Here is an 18,138-nt window from a genome sequence, read left to right on the forward strand (position 1 = left end):
CATTCGCTTGCTTGCTGAATTTCTGCGATTTTTCAATATACACACTTTGTTCTAGCCAAATGAGGCAGATGTCGGCGGTATTTATTTCTTTTGCTTTTCGTGGACCGTAGAACTTGTCCTCCTATATTATTCACGGAACGAAACATTCACGTTGTTGCTCTCCAAATATTCAAGTAACTGCCGAACTTGTCAACTTCAATGCCTCTTCTTGAGATCATTTCCGACGTATATTTTTCGACGTAGATCATTTTCGACGTAACACGAGAATCATCTCCTTTCCTTTCATTTTTATCCGGCATTTTGTAACAGCTATTTGGTTTGTAGCAACTGGGATCCCTTCCACTAAATTGTTCACTACGACATCTTTTCTACGGTGATTCCTGGTTATATCTGCTCAACTTTTCACTACTATTAACGGATCCCCATTGTTCTCCTACTGAGCAATTTTTTTTTTTTCGTTAGTCTGTGTTCAACGGGTGCTTCGTGCACTTTCTACAATGCACCACGATTCTACAAGTGGTCTGATACTTTACTGTTGCTCGCAAGTTCTAATTTGCGAGACTGACGACGGTGTTCATTAGAGCAACTCTGTTCTTTGCCAGGACCAGCAGTGTCTCCGCTCTGATATAACATTACCATGAATGCTGCACTTGAATACACCGCCGGGCTTGCATCCGAGAAGTGTCAGTGCTTAGGTTCCGTTACTTGTTTTCGATGCGCTCTTGAGTCCTTTATCTTCCTCGGTATATTTTTCCATAGATCATTTATCTTTGTCTGGGAAAGGGTTGTCCCAAGATTTCGTTTTTTTCCCGTCATTGAATACCGATATTGGCTGTTACAGTGCAGGACGTTAAATTCCAGCCGACCGAATATTTTTGCCCTGGCTTGGAAGTACTCATTGCTTCGTGAGCATTTCACTCTAGTCTTCATATCAATATGATAGCAGAATACCGTCCGCCGTGTCCCAGTTCATTCCTAGAATACTGGTCTGGCTTGATCACGTAAGAACGGCACCTTGATGCGCATTTCAATTCTAATTTCTTCACTGTTTGCAGTCCCTTTCCAAAGATTCATTGCAGCTCGGCGATTTTTCTTTTTTTCTTTTGCGTACACGCCTTTTGCCTGGTTTATGATGTTCCAAGCATAACTTCACCAACGCAAACTTAACCACGTTTGCTGTCATTGAAATTGGATTGGATTGGAGCCAACTTTATTTATGCCTGCAGTTGGGCGCTCGCGCGCCCCGACGAGGGCCTACGTCATCCTCGAAGTCGCCATTACTCGGCGCGGGTCTCCGCTCGCCGTTGCCGGCTCGCTGGGTCCCTGCCTTTCAAGCGCCCCGAGGACCTGCTGGACGGCCCAGAGCTGATCGTCTCGGTCGTAGCTCTTCGTGGCTGCCTCGAGCCGCGGTGGGAGCGTTCTTGATTTCGCTTCCTCTGGATATTAAACGCAGTCCCACAAGATGTGCGTGCAGTCTGCGGTCTCCCTCCGGCAGACTCTGCACCTATCTGTCGGATATGTCTCGGGGTACATGCGATTCATCAGTCTCGGGCTCGGTAGCGATCCGGTCTGAAGCTGTCTCAGTACTACCGCCTCCGCTCGACTGTCTCGGGCCAGGCGGTAGGCCTTCGTGATTTCATTGTAATCAGTCATGCGGTCCTTGGTTCCGAACCACGTCGGACGGTCCGTCGCCGGGGCGCGGTTGGTTTGCGCTCGCGCCGCTGCGTGTGCCGTCTCATTATGGTTCTCATTGCTTTCCGACGCGTCGCCCGCGTGCGCCGGGAACCACTTGAATCGTACTTTTCGTCCTTCTAGTTTGACCGCTCGCAGTACGCGCACAGCCTCCCTGCAGATTTGGCCTTTCGCGAAGTTTCGCACCGCCTGTCTTGAGTCACTCAGCACCGTGTGGCAGTCTGCGTCGGCGATGGCCAGGGCGATGGCTGCCTCCTCCGCTTGTTCCGCTCCGGCGCTTCTCACGCTCGCTGCCGTCCCCGTAGCGCCGGTTGACGCCTCTATGACGACCGCTGCGAAGGCGTTCCGTTGGTATTCGGCCGCATCCACGTACCGCGCGTGTTCGTCGTTGGCATGCTGGTCGATGAGAGCCTTGGCCCTCGCCGCTCTTCTTCCCTTATTGAACTCGGGATTCATGTTCTTCGGCATGGGGTCGATTCTGGTCTGGCGTCGGACCTCTTGGGGTACGGGGAGCTTCATCTCCACCTCGTTCGAGCGTCTAATTCCCAGATCGTCCAGTATCTCCCTCCCGGCTTTGGTTATGAACAGCCGCTCCATTTGAGAGGTCCGTGGCGATTCGGCTATTTCTTCGAGCGTATTGTGTATCCCGAGTTGTAACAGGTGGGTCGTGCTCGTGGACTCGAACAGGCCCAGTGCGCTCTTGTACGCTCTTCTGATGAGCACGTTGATTTCGTTTCGTTCGTGTTGCAGCCATCTGTGGTAGGCTGCAACGTATGCGACGTGGCTGATGACGAAGGATCGGACGAGCCTAATTAGGCTCTCCTCTCTCATGCCAGCCTTCCGGGAAGTGACTCGTTTGAGGAGTCGAATCGCGTTGGCTGCTTTTGCCTTGAGACGGGTGATGGTTTCGCCGTTTCTTCCGTGCTTTTCGATGACCATGCCTAGGATCCGAATTTTGCCGACCTCGGGGATTACGTTGCCGGATTTGGTAACGATTCTGATTTTTTCGTTTTCGCGTTGTCTGGTCTTGCTTCTGCTGTCTTTGGTAGGTGGGAGTATGAGAAGCTCCGATTTGCTCGGCGAACATCTCAGTCCGGTGCCTTCCAGCTGGTCTTCTATTGCATCGACGGCGGCTTGCAGCGCGCCCTCGATGTGGGCGTCGCTGCCACCGGTCAGCCATAGCGTGATATCGTCCGCGTAGATGGTGTGCCTGACGTCTTCGATGTGCCCGAGCTTTTCGGCCACTCCGATCATTACCAGGTTGAACAGCATCGGCGAAATGACCGATCCCTGCAGTGTGCCAGTGCTCCCGAGCTTCTTCTCTTGCGTCTGTAGGTCGCCTGCTCGTAGCTCGGCGGTCCTGTCCGTGAGGAAGTCCTTGATGTAGGATCTTTTGCCCATGTTGAGCTTGGAGACTTGGGACAGAATCGCCGAGTGTTTCACCTTATCGAAGGCGCTCTGCAGGTCGAGCCCTAGGATGGCTTTGTTGTCGCGGGCGCTGCCGCCATCATCGATGATTTGGTATTTGAGCTGCAGCATTGCGTCCTGCGTGCTGAGGTGCTATCTGAAGCCGATCAAAGTGGCCGGGTACAGCCCTTCTCGTTCCAGGTAGTCTTGCCACCTGTTGAGCAGGACGTGCTCCAGCACCTTGCCCACGCAGGACGTGAGCGAGATCGGCCGGAGGTTATCAGTGTCCGGCGGCTTCCCCGGCTTGGTGATCAGCATGGTCTTGGCTGTCTTCCACAGCTTTGGCAGCGCCCCCGCTCTCCAGCACTTGTTGAAGTATTCTGCGAGGTTTTCAATCGAGCCATCACCGAGGTTCTTGAGCGCCTTGTTCGTGACGAGGTCCAGGCCGGCTGCCGACCGGCTGTTGAGGTCGTGCAGGGCCGCGCGTACCTCCTCGACGTCGATGTCACAATCGAGCTTCGCGTTCGGCAGGCCGCTGTACGGCGCGTGTTGTTCGGTGGGTGTAGTCGGCAGGTATTTGTCGTTAATGCGCCAGGTGACTTCGTCGACGCCGTGTGCTGAGACCGCCCAGTGTATGAGCCTGGCGAGTCTGTCCCTTTGGTGCGACTTGGTCTTGGTTTCGTCGAGCAGGTGCCGCAGCAGGTTCCACGTCTTCCCGCTGTGCATATGCCCGTCTGCAGCGTTGCAGATCTCCTTCCACTGTTGCGTGCAGAGAGCGCGGCAGTGATCTTCGATCGCTCGGTTCAGCTCTGCCACCTTCTTTCTCAGTCTGCGGTTAATCCGTTGTTTCTTCCAGCGATTGAATATCTGCTGTTTGGCTTCGATAAGATGCGCAAGCCGCCTGTCTACTTTGTCGATCTCCGCGCCCGTTTCAATTTCTTTGGTCGCGTCGCGTACGCTCTTGATCTCTGTAACGAAGAATTGTAGCCTGCCTGCGCCACTGCACCATCGCTACCGGCATGACCTCGTGGTTGCTGTCTTTCGCCGAACGCTTGTGACGGCTATCCGTTCGCGCCCGTTGCTAATAAACCTCTTAGCAAGTGGTGGACGTGCAGGGTTTCGATCACCCTGGAACTTCGGAGTCGCACTCTACTCCCCATCATGCCCGACGACGCACGCACTCCTCCAGCTCCTCCAATGGCGCCGGCCACCTTGGTTTGTGCCGGTGCCTTGCGTCAGCGAGATCCCCCTATCTTCTCCGGCAGAGATGACAAAGACGTTGAAGATTGGATCTCGTCTTATGAGCGAGTGAGTGCCCATAACCAGTGGGACGACGTCATCAAGTTGAGAAACGTCGCATTCTATCTTACGGACGTTGCGAAACTATGGTTTCTAAACCATGAAGCCGACCTCACTTCGTGATTGGTCTTCAAGACCAACTTTACCCAAGTTTTCGGTCGGCCTGCAGTAAGAAAGCTTCGTGCAGAACAACGTTTGCGCACACGATCCCAAGAGGCCGGAGAAAACTTCACGAGCTACATTGAGGACACTGTCGACCTGTGCAAACGGGTGAACGCGTCGATGTCAGAGGAGGAGAAGATCAAACATATAATGAAGGGTATTCAGGACGACGCATTTAAAATGTTATTATCGAAGAGTCCTCACACTGTCGCTGAAGTGATAGAATTGTGCCAGAGTTACGACGAGTTGCGCAGGCAACGGCTTCACACCCGACGTCCCATCCCGCCCGCTGACTCTCTATCAAGCCTTGGAGTCGACAACCATGCTGCTCTCTTCGTAAAAATTCAGGAATTCGTTCGCGCAGAGGTCGCCCGCCAGCTATCTTTGATATCTTCTGTCCATGAACCTCCACCTGCTTTGCATCCTACGATCCGCGACTTCATTCAAGAACAAGTATCTCAAGCCGTTCCTCCAGCCGTTGAGCAGACACCAGTCACGGCTCCTCTCACTTACGCTGAAGCAGTTTCCCGATCTCGTCCACAAACGCCCCTGCCGCCCTCTATGCATCGACCACAGATATTTTTGCCGCCATCTATGCCGCTTCACGACCGACGGAATTTTCCTCCTATGCCGCTGCCCGACCGACAGCATTTTCCGAATCCTCAACCGCGACTCGGACCTTACCCCCACCAGTGGCGCACCTTCGATGACCGCCCATTATGTTTTGCTTGCGGTGGTGCTGGTCACGTGGCGCGCCATTGTCGTCGTGGCATGATTCCTCTTCAGAACATCCGGCGAGCGCCACCTTTCCCGCTCCGTTTTCCTCTTCGCCTTCCAGCCTTCCTACCTCGTCCTTTTCCCCTGACCGCCCAACCGCCTCTACTCGCCGCTCACCATCTCCCCGTCGTCGCTCGCTTTCTCCGATGCGGCGCCGTCCCGTGTCCACCGAGCAGGAAAACTGATGGCCGCAGTTCCCGAGGCACGAACTGCGTCCACGTCGCAATGCCCAAGTCCTCGTTCCTCTCCAGCCAACATAATTGAAGTCTCTGTCAAAGGAATCGCCGTCCTGGCACTTGTAGATACAGGAGCCGCCGTATCCGTAATTTCCGCCGAACTCTGCCGCACGCTACGAAAGGTTTTGACGCCTCTCTGACTTCTCCCTTCGAACCGCGAACGCTCAAAATATAACGCCTCTCGCTGCCTGTACTGCTCGCGTCTTCATTCAAGGTCTACTGTATACCGTCGAATTCGTCGTGCTGCCCACGTGTTCATCCATGACATCATATTAGGCTAGGACTTCCTTGCAAATAATAACGCCGTTATTGACTGTTGTCACGCCGAACTCGAACTTTCTGCACTTCCCGACGTCGAGACTATCGAAAACGACCCTTCCAGTGTTAAACTGTTTGTTTCCGAAGACAATTCCGTCCCTCCACGCTCATCCCTGCTTGTGCCTGTGTCGTGCGCCGCTATTTCTGATGCCACTGTTTTCTTTACGCCCTCTGAGCTGTTCATTCGCCGCCGATGTTCTCCGCTGCCCTTTGCTCTCCTTACTCTTCGCAATGGCGTCACGAAAATGGTCGTCGACAATCCTGCGGCCTGCCCTTTAGCTTTATTTCATGGTGAATGCCTAGGCCTTGTTCAACCGGTCGACACCTTTTGCATCTTTGACGCTCCTGCCGTTTCTACTTCTGCGGGCCTTGGCGCACTTACTTGTGACTCTGCGGTTGATCAGTCACTCCTCGACTCTTTCCACTGCTCCATCGACGATGGCACGTCATCTTCAGAACGAAGCCAGCTTATTGCTCTCCTGCAGAGGTTCAGCGCTTCTTTCGACAGTCATGCTTCCGGTTTGGGCCGCACACCGACCGTTTTTCACCAGATAGATACCGGCAGTCATGCACCTTTATGGCAGCGCCCTTACCGAGTATCCGCCTCTGAGCGCCGTGTCATTGACCACCAGGTTGCTGACATGCTCAAGCTTGGCGTTGTGCAGCCTTCCAACAGTCCCTGGGCATCGCCGGTCGTCCTAGTTAAGAAAAAGGATGGCTCTATTCGATTCTGCGTCGACTACCGACGTCTGAACAAGATAACGCGCAAGCACGTTTACCCGTTACCACGCATCGACGACGCCCTCGACTGTTTGCAGGGAGCCGAGTTCTTTTCTTCGCTGGATTTACGTTCCGGATACTGGCAAGTCCCCTTGGCACCATCTGATCGACCTAAAACAGCATTTGTGACACCTGACGGATTGTACGAATTCATCGTAATGCCTTTCGGCCTGTGTAACGCTCCAGCCACTTTTGAGAGAATGATGGATAATATTTTACGCGGCCTCAAATGGAACAATGTTTATGCTACCTGGATGACGTAGTTGTCTTTTCCGCTGATTTCCGAAGCCATCTCAGCCGTCTCTAGCAAGTTCTGAAATGCCTTACTGACGCGGGACTTCAACTTAAAAAAAATGGCGTTTCGGCGCCCGAAAGCTCACTATTCTTGGCCATGTTGTATCGCGAGACGGCGTCCTTCCGGATCCAGCCAAGCTCCGCGCTGTCACCGACTTTCCGCAACCAAAGAAGTTAAAGGAGCTTCAAAGTTTCCATGGTTTATGCTCATACTTCCGACGTTTCATTAGAAATTTCGCTTCCATAAGTGCACCCCTGACAGCCCTTCTAAGTGGCGACAAAGAACTTTCCGCTTGGTCGCCCGCCTGTGATCACGCCTTCACGAAATTACGACGCCTGCTAACCTCGCCACCTATCCTCCGCCACTTCGATCCTGCAGCGCCCACAGAGGTCCACACCGATGCCAGCGGCGTCGGACTTGGCGCCGTACTCGCGCAACGAAAAGCGGGGTTTGATGAATATGTCGTTGCCTACGCGAGCCGAACTCTGACAAAGGCCGAGGCTAATTACTCTGTTACAGAGAAAGAGTGTTTAGCCATTATTTGGGCCCTTGGAAAATTCCGTCCTTATCTGTATGGTCACCCTTTCGATGTCGTCACTGACCATCACGCCCTTTCTTGGCTGTCTACCCTTAAGGACCCATCTGGCCGACTTGCTCGCTGGGCCCTTAAGCTACAGGAGTACGACATCCGCGTTCTCTATCGTTCCGGCCGCAAACACACGGACGCTGACGCCCTTTCTCGCTCACCGGTCTCCGCTGACTGCGCTTGCCTATCCGCCCTTGAGCCCACATGCAGTTCCATCTCATGCACTGCGCAGCATGCCGTCGGAGCAGCGCAAGGATCCCTGTATCAGTGCTCTCATCAGCATCCTTTCTGATCCATCCACCTCTTCACCATCTCGCGCTCTTCGCCGCCAGGCTACCCACTTCTGCGTTCGCGACGGCCTTCTGTATCGTCGTAATTACCTCTCTGACGGTCGCAAGTGGCTTCTCGTGATACCCCGCCATCTCCGTGACCTTATCTGCAACGCTTTCCACGCAGACCCTCGGTGCGCACATGCCGGCCTCTTCAAGACCTATGCTCGACTACGCGTCCGATTTTATTGGCGCGGCATGTATAACTACGTCAGAAAGTTCATTCGCTCCTGTGCTCAATGCCAACGCCGAAAATTACCTCCCGGACAAGTCTACCCGTCACAACCCCTTCCCTGCCCTAGTCGGCCCTTTGATCGTGTTGGTATAGACATATACGGACCGCTACCCTCCACTCCAGCAGGCAACCGCTGGATTATTGTTGCAGTGGATCACTTGACCTGCTATGCTGAAACAGCTGCCCTGCCGAGTGCCACCGCCCGCGACGTTGCATCGTTTCTGTTACGACATTTCGTTCTTCGCCACGGTGCCCCTCGCGAACTTTTGAGCGATAGAGGCCGCGCCTTTCTTTCCGATACTTTGAAGGCACTACTCGACGAATGCCGAATCGTTCACCGCACCAGTACAGCGTACCATCCGCAAACTAACGGCATGACCGAGCGCTTCAACCGTACTCTTGGCGATATGCTCTCCACGTACGTCGCCTCTGATCATTCAAACTGGGACCAAGTTCTCCCATTCGTGACGTATGCGTACAATACTGCGGCCCAAGCAACTACTGGTTTTTCCCCTTACTTTCTCCTATACGGACGAGAACCTTCTACTACTCTCGATACCATTCTGTCATATACACCTGACGCGTCCGAAAGTACTCCGCTATCTGAAGCTGCTCGTCATGCCGAGGAATGCCGCCAGCTTGCCCGCTCTTTTTCCGCCGAGGACCAGTGGCAGCAGCAATCCCGTCAACCTGCCGGCCGTTCTGCACAAACTTTTTTGCCTGGCTCTCTCGTATGGCATCGGGTACCCGCTACTACACCCGGCCTCTCCTCAAAACTTGTCGCAAAGTACCTAGGACCCTACCGCGTCCTGGAGCAAACGTCCTCTGTCAATTACATCGTAGAGCCCCTTACGCCATCGACAGACCTACGCCATCGCGGCCGCGAACTTGTCCACGTCTCTCGCATTAAGCCGTACTACGACCCAATAGTCTCTTCGCCTTAAGCCGCCAGGATGGCGCCTTTTTCTGCGGAGGGCGATTGTAACGAAGAAGAGTAGCCTGCCTGCGCCACAGCACCATCGCTACCGGCATGAGCTCGTTGTTGCTGTCTTTCGCCGAACGCTTGTGACGGCTACCCGTTCGCGCCCGTTGCTAATAAACCTCTTAGCATCTCGGCCGTCCACGAGTCGATGTCTTCGATCTCGTCGTCACCGTCGCTCTTCTGGGTTCTGGCGTCTCGAGAGGCATCCCAGTCTATCCATCTGTGTGCTTTGATGCTGGTGTCGTTGTGTTCCTGTATGCCGATTTTCACAATGGTGTGGCCGCTGCCTAGGTCGGTCCCCGTATTTCCCCAGGTGATCGCGCCCCGGATGTCGTTCTTGACGAACATGAGGTCCGGAGTGGTGTCCCGGGACACGGAGTTACCAATTCTCGTCAGATGTGTCGGGTCCGTGATGAGGGTGAAGTCGAGTTCTGTGGCGTCTTGGTACAGGTCGCGGCCCTTTGCTGTGTGCTTGTTGTAGCCCCAGGCAGGGTTCACCGCGTTGAAGTCTCCGCACGCGATCAGCGTGTTGCGGCCCGCTGCGGTGCTGGCTCTGTGCAGTAATGTCTTGAATCTGTTTTCTCTGCGATGGGTTGCTGTAGACGTTGAGCAGAAATATGCTTCCTATCCTCTTCTTGCCCGGGATAATTTCGGTGAGTGTGTGCTCAATCTTGAGATTTGCAGCTCGTGTTCGACGAACGCGAGTCCCTTCCTGACCAGGGTGCACAGGCCTCTGCAGTCGGGTGGTCCCTTGTGCACTCTGTAGCCGGGGAGTAGTATAACGTCTGGCTTGCGCGCGAAATGTACGATGTGCTGTTGGATGACTGCCTTCTTCCTTCCGAAGCCGCGACAGTTCCACTGCCACGCGGTTACACCTGCTGCTGCTGGTGTTGCGTTGGCGGCCATGATTGCGTTGGCGTGTACGGGGCTCCCTGGTTGGGTGGATGTTGCGCGAAGAGGGGCGCAAACGTAGAGTGGCTTACCATCGGCTGTAGGGTCCTTTGGATGTAGGCGAATCTGTTCGTGTTCTCAGCTTGGTAGGTCTCCATTGTTTGTTTCAATGCTGTCACTGTAGCGATGTTTCTCGTGATTAGCTAATCACGAGAAATATAGTTTCGTGAATGTCGCTTCGAATTTCGCTTCGAGGCTGTCGATGCGATCGTTTTCTGTTTGCGTGCGCGTGGCCTCGAAGGCTCGCTTCTTGTGTGCCGGTTCCTCTATGGCTTTCTCCTGGATGTTCGTTGTCGTTTCCTCGGCCTTGCTTGTGCTTGGCGTGGGTCTCTGCAGAGGCCCGTTGTTGCTTAGCAGCAACTGACGGATCTCGGCGATCTCTTTCGTGAGGTTGTTGATGGTCACTCGCAACGCCGCGTTTTCTTGTCTTAGGATCACATTTGCCTCCCGTACCTTGTTCATATCTTCTTTCTTCGTGGCTTCGGTGATTTTCTGCGCGTTCCTTATATTGTGTCCTTTCGCTGCGTCGACCCAGCTCACTCGCTCACGTGATGGTGACGTTTTTCTGCTGAGGCTTCTCTTGCAGCAGCTGCTGTCTCTGGATTTGGGAGTGTGGTTTTCCGATGGGGTCCTTGACTTTCGCGTATCTGGCGGCTTGTCGAGTGGCGGGAAATCTCTCTCCGACAGCAGCTGGCGTTCGGCCTGTCGGCGCTCCCATTGTCGCTTGCGCACTACGTAGGGGATCTTGTATTTCGCCTTGCACGTTCGGTCTCCGGTCGGGTGTTCGTCTCCGCACAACTTCTTCCAAAATTCATTCACAGTGTAGGGCACATCTGCATTCAAATTTCTTCCTGTCTGAAGATAATCATTCAGAACAGTCCTGATCTTTACCACGAGGCGTCAAATACGTTTAATTTTCTTGCTAGTCGATATTCTCGAATTTCTTGATGGCGCGATATGCTATTGTTCAGATCCTTCCGAGCACGCTCATTTTGCCACTCCAGTCGTCAAACATTTAGCATTGAACAGTTGTATTTTTATCTCGGTACTGAATTTGTCTAGTGCCTTCGAGATCGTCTTCAGATTGCTACTTAGTTGATTTCCACGTTAAATTGCTCTCTCCATCCTTCTGAACAGTCCTTGTGACTACATAGTCCACTTTATGCATCGCTTCTTTCTGAAGAGGTAAGCCAGTATTTTCCGCCATTGAAAAAGATCAAAATGAAAGTTTCGTCAGTTTCTGCGACGTCAAGAACCATGGCGAGTTTCGCGTTTCGCAGTTTTCTACACCACATGGGTCAGGCACAATCCAGTCGGAAATTTTCTCTTCCATTGTATCTTCGTTCGGTCTTTTCACTGGGCTTTTCTCCTCACCTTCACTACTACTGGTAAGTGTCCTTTACACAGGACTCGTATTAAGGCTGTTTCCTCCAATGGTTAACAAATAAGCATTGTGTCGTTACAGGTTCTGCATTCCCGTTTCCAACTTAGGTCCACAAGCGTACCCAGCGTACCCTAGCACGACTCAACGGTCTGCACTCCAAAAGATTACTTCGGGCACCAGCGTCACCCGTTCCATGAGCAACTGCTATTCCTTGTACATTCTTTCGCGGACGGCGTGCTGCTGGTAGACTGGACTTGGCTCTTCGACCGGAACTACTACTGGTAAATGTCGTTTACGCGGGACTCGTATTACGACTGTCCTCCAGTGTTTAATAAATCAGTGTCGTTAGAGGTTCTGCGATGCACAAGCGTGCCCTTACACGACTCTACGGTGTGCGCTCCAAAAGGTTACTTCGGCCGCGAGCATCACCTGTTCCGGGAGCGACTACTACTGCTTCTACATTCCCTCGCCAGTGGCGTCCTGCTGGTAGACTGGACTTGCCTCCTCTCCCTGCACTACTACTGGTAAATTTCGTTTACACGGGACTCTTATTACGGCTGTGTCCTCCAGTGGTTAACAAATAAGCATTGTGTCGTTACAGGTTCTACACTCCTGTTTTCAACTGCGGTCCACAAGCGTACCCAGCGTGCTCTTGCACGACTCTACGGTCTGCGCTCCAAAAGGTCACTTCGGCCACGAGCATCACCTGTTCCGGGAGCGACTACTACTGCTTCTACATTCCTTCGCCAGTGGCGTCCTGCTGGTAGACTGGACTTGCCTCCTCGCCCTGCACTACTACTGGTACGTGTCGTTTACACGGGACTCGTATTACGGCTGTGTCCTCCAGTGGTTAACAAATAAGCATTGTGTCGTTACGGGTTCTACACTCCTGTTTTCAACTGCGCTCCACAAGCGTACCCAGCGCGCTCTTGCAGACTCTACGGTCTGCGCTCCAAAAGATTACTTCGGCCACGAGCATCACCTGTTTCGGGAGCGACTACTACTGCTTCTACATTCCCTCGCCAGTGGCGTCCTGGTGGCAGACTGGAGTTGCCTCCTCGCCCTGCACTACTACTGGTAAATGTCGTTTACACGGGACTCGTATTGCGGCTGTGTCAATCAGAATTTATTGTTACAAGTTGTGTTACATTACGAGTATTTAGTATGCAGGAGGAGGTCCCATACTCCGACTCTATCGGGACCTTGTGTACAAGAACAGTTACGATAGTTAAGATCTCAAAGCAACAATATTATATAATGTAGTATACAAGCAACAGGAAATGAACATTAACAGAGCAACAATACAGAATTGATTACAAATAACAAGGTTTAGCTCATCTTATGGTAGCAAAACTAGTATGGGAAAATACCCGTTTATCTACAAGAATAAAAACAAAAGAAAAAAGCAAACAAGAACGGACAAAAAAATCGGGACAGTAAATTTTCTCATTACTCTGTCAACAATAAATGCATTTTTTAGTTCAGTTTTGAATTGGTGTAAAGATCTTGTGCTTTTCCTAATGAGAGGAAGTGTTCCATACCCATATGGAAAAAGTCCACGGTTTGTTTACCGTAGTTGGTGCAGATTCTTGGTGAAAGAAAATCGTTATTCAGCGTGAATCTGGTGGTACTATGAATTAAGTTAGATTGTGAAAATGTGATCGATGGTAGCTCATTATGTAGAAATTTGCAGAAAAAAATACCTAGGTTGTATTTAGTGAGCCGAGAAATAGTAAGGATGTTGTTCTCGTGTAGTAAGGAAGGGGTATTACAAAAGTGGGAACTATAAGAAATTGATGGCTCGGTTCTGAATTGTCCGTATAGATGCAATACTAATATTATACGTGGTTCCCCAACATATTATACCAAAAGTAATATGAGTGGACGAAAGTGGTAAAGTGAGAGCAATGTGGTAGGTGTGAAGTAAGCGCGTGCTTTAAGATGCGTATACATTAAGCTGTTTATGTGAGCAATATTGTGATATTCCAGATTACAATCAAGTAGAATGCCAAGGAAAAAGGAACATGAACTTGGATGAAGGCAGTGGGGACCCACTGATAGGTGGAATGGAAGCTGTTTCGCTGATGTGAAGAGAATACATCAAGTTTAGTCTTAGTTGCATTAATAGATAACATGTTAACATTACGCCACCTTAGAATGTTTCCTAAGTCAGCTTATTACGAGAGCTTATTAACGAGAGTTGAAGTCTTTCTGAAAAGTGAATATTGTGGTATCAGCGTACGCATAGCATTTCGTCGAAGAAAGACAATTAGGTAAATCATTAATATAAGCTATAAGCAGAAGTGGCCCCAGGATGGAGCCCTGGAGCACACCGATGTTAGTAGTTGGCTGTCGAGAATAATCACTGGAAACAAACAATTTGAACCCGGTTATATAAGTAGCTTTTTAGTAGCGGAAGGGCGGGACCGCAAATACCGATTGCTTCGAGCTTAAAATACGGTATTCCGATTTATGCTATCAAATGCTTGCGTTAGATCGATAAAAACTGTGGCGGCGCGAAATCCCTCGTCGATAATTTTTTTTAGTTGGTCCGTAAGATGAACAAGTGCCAGCTCTGTGGAATACCCATGGCGAAAACTGGCATGCAGAGATGTTAAATTTAGATATTTCCATAGCCGCATTTCAGTTAGTTTCTCAATAACTATCCCAAAGAACGGCAGATTGCTAATAGGTCTGTAGTTCTGCTATAATAACCTATCGGCCTTTTTAATAACTGCGATAACTTTGCCGCGCTTCAGTTCAGAAGGAAATAAACCAGTATTGAATAATTAACAATAAATCAAAGTATGTCGGAAATTAGGTGCGCAATTAATGTTAGCAGGGTGGACCTCATCAATTCCAGCGCTTGTCACTTTGAGGTTATTTATAACAGCAGCTATTTCTTCTGGCGTTGTAAGAAATATAAGTAATGGAGGTACAGTTCATGTTGATGTGTGTAGGAGTAAGTGGATTATTAGAAAACTGCTAAAAGCCTCGGCTATTTCAGCAGGGGAATCGAGCTCTACTCCATCCTTGAAATTCTGGATACCTGGTTTAGTCGTGTGTCTACTTAAAAAGGAGTCTACAATCTCCCATTTCTATTTAGTGTTATTAGCCGCCTGTAAAATTCTTTGCTCGAAATACAATCGTTTAGCTGATTTTATTTTACAGTTAAGTGTCACGGACTCTTTCATATCGGGCACTTAGGTTCATGTTAATTGATTGCCTTTTAGTTTTCCTATATAAGTTATCCCATTTGCGCATTTCTAGTAACTGCTGTGAGAGCCATGAATTCTGAGAAAATGACACATTATTTTTGCATTTCTTTTTCGAGGTGAACTTTGGGATGTACGAGATAATCAGTGAAAGAAATTAGGACAAGGCTTCCTGCGGGTCGTTTAGTGATATAGTTGAAGACCAATTTGTATTAGCAACAGTTTTTATGAATCTATCTTTGTCAAGAACATCTTTAGTGTTTGAAAGTGGGTAAGGTCGCACATTAGAATTGAAACGTAAAAGCAGGTGGTAATGACCACTGATGTCGATCTGCAAAGCTTTTGCCTCTGGTGCATTAATCGGGTTAGAAAATGCATGATCAGTAAGTGTGCCTGTACCATAAGAGACTTCGCGTGTGGGAACATTAATTAAGCAATCACATTCGTAGCTATGGAATAAACTAGTGTAGTTTATAAAACAAATAGGGGATGTTTCAAGTAAATTAATGTTTATATCATATATTAGAACATTTTTGTTTTCTAGTTATACAGTATGTAAAATATGCTCGAGATTGTTACAGAATTCATTGACTGACGATGAGGCAGAACGGTAAATGCAGCCAGACATGAAATTCTTGCTATCTTGAGCAAGAAAGCAGTTACTGAATTCAATCCAGATTCGCACTTGGTAACCGTTAAGGATAGATCATGTCTTCTTCGATAAGCAATATTAGAACCATATATGGCAGCACCACCATGATTAATCGCCAATCGGTTGCTGTATTCCACTTTATAGATAGGGCAGCAATAAAAAATTTTGTCATCGTCATATAACCAGGTTTCACGATGGATATTGGTGAAAACGGACTAATTAGCGATGCGAGGAAATTATCGATAGCGTCGAAGTGTTTATGAACACTCCTAGCATTAAAATGAAATCAATCTAAGAATTCACTTGATTGGATTTTAGTATAGAAGCCATGTTTGCTGTCAGTTGGTTAAACAATTTTGCCTATAGTCTAATTTGGTTAGGTCGGATTCATCGCGAATACGCAGAACCTTGCTGTTAGTAGTGTTCCTAGCCTTAATTTGGCAGTTGCCCGGCCAAAGGAACATCCACTTTCTTTATTCAAAGTTAGAGCCTTGGAAAAGAGAGCCTTGTTCGATGGAAACATATGCGCATTTAGAAAAACGGGAGCTTTGGAAGAGCCTGAAAATCCAATGTCCATAAGACAGTTTCGCTTTACGCACTTTACTAACAAAGTCGGCTTTCTTCGTTCTCGAATGTAAACGAGCGACGATATTCTTCTTGTCATTAGATCTGGTGGGAACGCGATGAACAATGTCCAGATCGCTAGGCCATACGGGACAGCTAATTCTGTCCCCTGCCTCTTCCAGTGTTTAACAAATAAGCACTGTGTCGTTACAGGTTCTGCACTTGTTTTCGATTGCAGTGGGTGCTAAGCACGCTTCAGAACTCACTCTCTGGACTGCGCTCCAAAAGATTACTTCGGGCACGAGCATCACCTGTTCCAGGAGCGACTGCTATTGCTTATACATCCTCTCGCCAGTGGCATCCTACTTGTAGACTGGACTTGTCTCCTCGCCCTGCACTACTGGTAAGTGTCGTTTACACGGGACTCGTAATACGGCTGTGTCCTCCAGTGGTTAACACATAAGCATTGTGTCGTTACAGGTTCTACACCTGTTTTCAACTGCGGTCCACAAGCGTACCCAGCGTGCTCTTGCACGTCTCTACGGTCTGCGCTCCAAAAGATTACTTCGGCCACGAGCATCACCTGTTTCGGGAGCGACTACTACTGCTTCTACATTCCCTCACCAGTGGCGTCCTGCTGGTAGACTGGACTTGTCTCCTCGCCCTGCACTACTACTGGTAAGTGTCGTTTACACGGGACTCGTATTACGACTCTGTCCTCCAGTGCTTAACAAATAAGCACTGTGTCGTTACAGGTTCTGCACTCCTGTTTTCAACTGCGGTCCACAAGCGTACCCAGCGTGCCCTTACACGACTCTACGGTCTGCGCTCCAAAAGCTTACTTCGGCCACGAGCATCACCTGTTCAGGGAGCGACTACTACTGCTTCTACATTCCCTCGCCAGTGGCGTCCTGCTGGTAGACTGGCCTTGCCTCCTCGCCCTGCACTACTGGTAAATGTCGTTTACACGGGACTCGTATTACGGCTGTGTCCTCCAGTGGTTAACAAATAAGCATTGTGTCGTTATAGGTGCTGCACTCCCGTTTTCGACTGCGATGGGTACCTAGCACGCTCCTGCACGCAGACTCTCCGATCTGCGCTCCTAAAGAGATTACTTCCAGCACGAGCATCACTCGTTCCATGTGCGACTGCTATTGCTTCTACGTTCTCTCGCCGACAGTGTCCTGCTGGCAGACTGGACTTAGCCTGGCGCCCTTGCACTTAATTCTGGTAAATATCGCGTACACACGACTGTACTGCACCTGCGTGTTTTCGAATGACCAACAAACAGGGCTTGTGTCGTTTCAGGTTCCCAGGGTTTGCTGTCGCTTGTGGCGCAAGAGAAATGTTCCAGCACGCTCATTTACAAGAACATGCCTGGCCTTGCCTCACGAGCAACAATCTTCAGCCCTATCGTCCTGCCGCGTGCTCTCTACAACAAGCTTCCTCATGAACTCGTTAACGCGTCGTGCGCCTGTCTTGTCCGTGTCCTACACTGTGTTGACGGCGTGTTCATGCTCTGGAGGACTGCATGTCGTCACCGTCCCGCGACCGTCTATCGGATGTGCTCCTACAGTGCGCTGTTGCCCTTTTCCGCAGGCATATTTAATAAGTTTAGTGTAGTAAACTTTTCTGCTTTGGAAGAGCCGTACGTTGCTCAGCGAATGGATGGCGCTTCTAGGAATCGGGTCAATACGAAGCAGATCAATAAGAAAGGTTTGGTTACGTGGACACCATTCAGTCCTTAATGAAGACTGTCAACGCTTTCATGAGCCGATCTGTAAATGTTTGGTGGCGAGAGTAATGGACGTTCATTGACATTGTGCCCTTTTGTAGTAGCACATTGGTGTGTGTGAACGCATGTCACCTACTATGTGCTCCTTTCTTTTCGATCGAGAACGTATGATGTGGGCTCCGCTGCTAGCTGGCGCACTTCGAATTTTTATATTCTGGTAGCATTTCCAGCGTCATAGTTGCTTCACCTTTCCGGGTTCATACCTGTTGAGAGAGAGAGAGAGAATTAAACTTTATTGTTAGACCAGGCTTCTTGAGCCCGAAGGTGGGTGGCCTCCTCAGTCCAGGTAGCCATGGCTCGCTGCCGCCGCCCGAGCCCTGTTCACCAACCGTAGCTGGCTGTCAGGGTCTTGCGTCACCAGCAGAGCCTCCCACTGGTCTTCCGATTCTTCGTCTATATCCGCTTCTTCCTGCATGTTATGGCCTGGTGGTGATGATGACGGTGGTACCTCGCGGTTATTTCTGCACTCCAGCACCATA

General features: G+C 50.2%; 1 pseudogene; it reads right to left on the minus strand.

Moving 5' to 3' along the window:
• Window positions 1-339: 339 nt before the first annotated feature.
• LOC140216346 (uncharacterized) lies at window positions 340-10,043 on the minus strand (annotated as a pseudogene).
• Window positions 10,044-18,138: the final 8,095 nt, after the last annotated feature.

This window comes from Dermacentor andersoni, chromosome 3, assembly GCF_023375885.2.
Source record: "Dermacentor andersoni chromosome 3, qqDerAnde1_hic_scaffold, whole genome shotgun sequence".
Lineage (NCBI taxonomy): Eukaryota > Metazoa > Arthropoda > Arachnida > Ixodida > Ixodidae > Dermacentor > Dermacentor andersoni.